Source organism: Pyrus communis, chromosome 10 (assembly GCF_041283825.1).
Source record: "Pyrus communis isolate YQ-2024b chromosome 10, ASM4128382v1, whole genome shotgun sequence".
Taxonomy (NCBI): domain Eukaryota; kingdom Viridiplantae; phylum Streptophyta; class Magnoliopsida; order Rosales; family Rosaceae; genus Pyrus; species Pyrus communis.
In genome coordinates this window covers 18478503-18483142 of record NC_142574.1, presented here as the reverse complement: position 1 = coordinate 18483142, position 4640 = coordinate 18478503, and the positions used below count along the sequence as shown (strand labels likewise).

The following is a 4640-nucleotide window of genomic DNA, read 5'->3' as shown; positions in this document are numbered from 1 at the left end:
ATTGATAAGTTCACTGGTCATAGAAACAAAGATCAGGCATTAAACTTTCTCTCATTCTGAGAGCTTTTCTCACCGGTGTGTGAGTGTCCTCCCGTTCGTTCTTCCCGCAGCCGCCGACCCTAGCTATGGCCAGAGTCGGTGGCAGTCCTTCTCTTCTCTTGTCTCCTTTTTCCTTTTCTTTCCTTCTCCTCCTCCTTCATCTTCCATTTTCCCCTGCGGCCTGATTGTCACTTAACCCCCTGTGCATCTGCTTTCTTTGACTTCAGTCCCTTTTACACCTTCTCCCATTTCTTCCTTTCTTCCATTTTTACCCTTTGTTTCTTTTCGTCTTTCTTCCACCTTCTCCACCTATTCTCCTTCTTTCCACCTTTTCCCCTTTTTTCTTTCCACCTTTTCCCCCTCTTTCCCCCCACGTTCCCCATTCCAGATCGGCTTCACCCTTCTTCGGCTCCACAGTCAGATTTGGCTCCCACTTTTTTTCAAAGCGATTTATAGCGTTTCTTCCGAAAGGTGAGTAGAGCTTCGGCTCGGGTGTTCACACCACCTCCTTCCTTATGTTTGCCTTTGTTGGCACTGTTGCTAGAGGGTTTTTTCCTGCTGGCTTCCTTCGATTTGTGGCGGCTACTGCTGTGGTGTGTTGTGGAGGAGTTTGGGGGCTCTGTTTTGGGGTCTTGTTGTAGCTCTCTTTTCATCCAGCTTTGGGGCTCTAGTTATTTGGATTTCAGTTGGGTGCAGGGGATGTTCGTTCGTCAAGTAGGTTGACGGCGGAGGTAGGAAGCTGCTAGGGTTTGCTTTGGTGTCCTTCCTGTTTAGGGCTCAAAACTTTGTTTTGGGTTGTTGGGTTACTATGGACGTCCATTTTTTTTGTTTGTGTGTTTATTGTATTTGAGCCTTCTCTTATGTAATATGTTGTGTTATAAATAAAGTAAACCTTTGACAAAAAAAAGAAAAGCAATTGATAAGCTCATTGTGTTCATAAACCTAAATGGGTATTGAATATGTGTGGAAGATCTAGTATCTTACAGGGCCATGCTATTCCGTGGAAACTGTGGCTTGCACTATGAATGGTTACACCATTTTTCTTTAATTGTCAAACGAGTTTATGACTTTTTTGACCAAAAAAAAAAAAAAAAAAAGTTTATGACTTTTCGTCTATTTTGTATTATTATCTTCATTAAATGCAAGTGACAATTTATCTACTTTTATTTATATAGTGGTTATGCATTAATCAATATGGTCATTATATTATATATGACGATGAATTTATATGAGATCAGGACCTGCACTCTCTCTCTCTCTCTATAGCAAGAATAGGACCTTAATCCGTCAATGTTTAATTCCCGTCCAATATGAATGAGAGGCATGTAGCCCCATAAGTATACGAATAGAAAGTTTATATTCACACAATTGGGAGCTTAGGCCTGGTTTGATACTGAGGTGATTTTAAAAAAAACTGGTATAAAAAAAATTGGGAGATGTTTTTGTGTTTAGTAAACATTCAACTTCATTTTTTTTTCACAGTTTTGGGTAAAAAAAAGCCAAAAACAAGAAGCTGCAAAACCCAGCTTTGAAAAATCGGTTTTTTTTCACATCTGTTTTACATAAAAGTTTACCAAACACTATAATACTGTTTTTTTTTTTTTCAAAAACACTTTTACAAAAAAGTTTACCAAACACTCTGCTACTTTATTTTCACAGCACAGCAGAAGCTTTTTTTCAAAGCACAGAAATACCAAACCAGCCCTATATCTCATTGTATCTATAACTAAATGGTTATATGAATATATCGAACTCGGTTGATACTTCCCATCTTGAGTGTTCTGTTTTTCCTGATACTGATGAGAAATTATTTTGTCTCTTGAATATGAATGAAATTGTACATCTTGGAGTACAGACTATTATATCAAAAAATGAACCTATTGTTCTTTACTTCTAAATAATCGAGAGCCTGAAATTCCACGATTTTTATTGCATAGACAACTTAAACTATTTTTTGCAGCTGTTTCTAACTTTCTAGGCATTGAGCATTACTCTCCGTACTACAAAATATTTGGTGTACTTCACCAAATTTCGATTCAAGATAAACAAAAAATGGTTGAGATAATTGACAACTCTCCCATAATTTTGAACTCGGTGGGTATAACCCACGTCGAGTTTTGAGACTTGTTCTATGATACAAATGGAAAATAATTCAATCCAATTATATATAAGTGGTTGAGTTTCATCTCGCACATTGAACTTATTAGTAAGCAATTAACGGTTGAGTTATCTCCCAATAGTTTGACTCTTCATTTATTTACTTCTCAGACTTTTTTTAGTATGGTGTTTTTTCAATTTGTTCATTTCAATTTTTATTATGTTAATATGAATTCGTTAATTGAATTTATTACTATATCGAATTGTATATCATTCAATTCATTTTTTTTCAACAAAAGCTCCCATTTTTTCTTATGAATTGTATGGCACAACTATGGAAGTAGTGTATGTTTATCAGGAACCAGAAGTTTAGTGACTGAATAATGGCATGATTATCATTACCCCTTCATGATCCACAATGATGCATAGGACATATTTTGAGGCCTCAACATAGTGCATTGTGCACGTTCTTACAAGGATTGCTCTCATGAAAAATTGGTCCTAAGACCATCTAAGTCAAACCTGACCTTGGATCCCCGTTTTCTTCTCAAGAATTTACAAGCGTATTTGTGATCTTAGTCAACATCTTATTATGGATAATGACCTAGAAGTATCTATAACATGATTATTATATTATTTACTCACAATTACAAGCGAAATTTCCAAATTTGGTAGGCTATTTCATGCCACTTGGGAGGGGATTAATTTGAGCAGACAACTTCTCATGGCTTACCACAAGCTTTAAACATTTTATTCATTGCAAATTTCTGCTTGAGAGATGCATCTTGATCACATGCATATGATCAGTTTGGTTGAGGTTAAGTTTCCAACCAGCAAGTAATTGTGCACATTAAGATGGTTTTTATTTTTTTGGTCCATTAAAATTGGGATTCAAGTCAATTTGTTTTACATTGTGCTCATGGTTACCACATTTTTGCGAATTGTCACTTTGGTGAAACAATATTCCTGACATTAGGGGGAGAAATGACAATTTCAAGAACATCATGAATCTCATAAGTGACTTATGTTAATCTGCTGCATGCCTGAATACATGACGGATATATATAGGTTCCAAGCTTTGAACTCCTAAGGTAAATACGTGTAAAACAATGCTCGATGATGGTGTTATCGCCGCCTGAAGGAAAATCCGTAAATCTCATCAATATTGTACTCTCTAGTGGTATCATAGTCGCCTGAAGGTAGTACATGCCCATCACCCGAAGGTGAAGCTGTACGGCACTGGGTTACACCAGTAACGAAACCATGGTCCATCACCCGAAGGTGAAGCTGTATGACTCTAGGTTACGCCAGAGAAGAGGATATATAACATCACACACCGACACTAGCCCCATGCTAGTGAAGCTGGGGGTATATCATCAATATCATCAACTCCTCATTCGCTCGAAGGTAGTACCGGTCCTTCACCCGAGGGTAAAGCTGTACGACTCTGGGTTATGCCAGTGAAGAAACCATGGTCCATCACCTGAAGGTGTAACTGTACGACTACGGGTTACGCCGGATAAGAGGTATATACATGAATCTCCTCAACTGTGTCTTATGGCCATAGACATCTACATACCCGTGTTGTGTGGATGTGATGTATGATAACCCGCTAGATAAGCACCGAAAACATACCTCAAAAACTCGTATCAAATCCAAAGGTCACAAGCTCAAAGCCTCATTTCATAAATTCGAGATGATTCACATTCGTAAATCCATAGGATAAATCATATTCGAAAGCCATAGAATTTCATATAAGAGAATCTAATATTTCATAACCTTTAGTAGAACATAATTTTAATAAATCGTAAATATTTCATAAAAGCAATTTGAATCATTCATAAATAATGCATAAATTCTCCGTAAAACATGAAATGCATGCAAGGCTAATATTTTATAAAAAAATATAAATTAATGAGGGTTCCATTCACAAGTACTCCACTATCGGATAGCCACTCGAACTAGGATGGACTGGATTGCTTCCAACCGTTACACCTAAACACAAAGAGAGTACATTTAATAAAACTATACTAAAATGGCGGAATTTCAGAAAATGGATAGCGGATTAAGCCATGACACATCGAATAACCTAAGGAGGGACCTCAGGTTCCTTCACGCGCTGCCACAGACGGTGGCCCGGATGGCCACTCACCACCGTAAACGCCGCCATGTATAGAGATAAGTCGTCAGAAAATTGGTCGAAAAAGTTGCCGGCGCCGCCATCACAGCACCTGCAGTGGAGGCATGTGTGCTCCATGCGCCAGCAACAACGCGCACCTATGCGCATGCCACGCGCTGGCCTAAGGAGTTGGGTTTAGGTCCGGTTTATGGGTAACTGGATTGGGTTTTGGTTGGTTTTGGGTTTGGGCCCAGCAGCTGGGTTGGGCCTAGTTTGGTTTGCGGGTTAGGTTTGACCCGATTGGACTCATGAGTTGTACCTACCGGGGCCAACCGTAGAGAAAGCTGCTAATTGGGAAAATCTTCCCAAGCTCAGATCAAGGTCA

The 4640-nt window shown here is 38.6% G+C and overlaps 1 long non-coding RNA gene across 1 annotated transcript; it reads right to left on the bottom strand.

Annotated features, from left to right (window-relative positions):
- On the bottom strand, window positions 1-965 carry LOC148693637 (uncharacterized). Its single transcript, XR_015952169.1, has 2 exons — window positions 368-965; window positions 1-278 (listed from the first exon to the last, which is right to left on the bottom strand). It is a non-coding gene; the product is annotated as an uncharacterized LOC148693637 (long non-coding RNA).
- Between the last annotated feature and the right edge of the window lie 3675 nt (window positions 966-4640).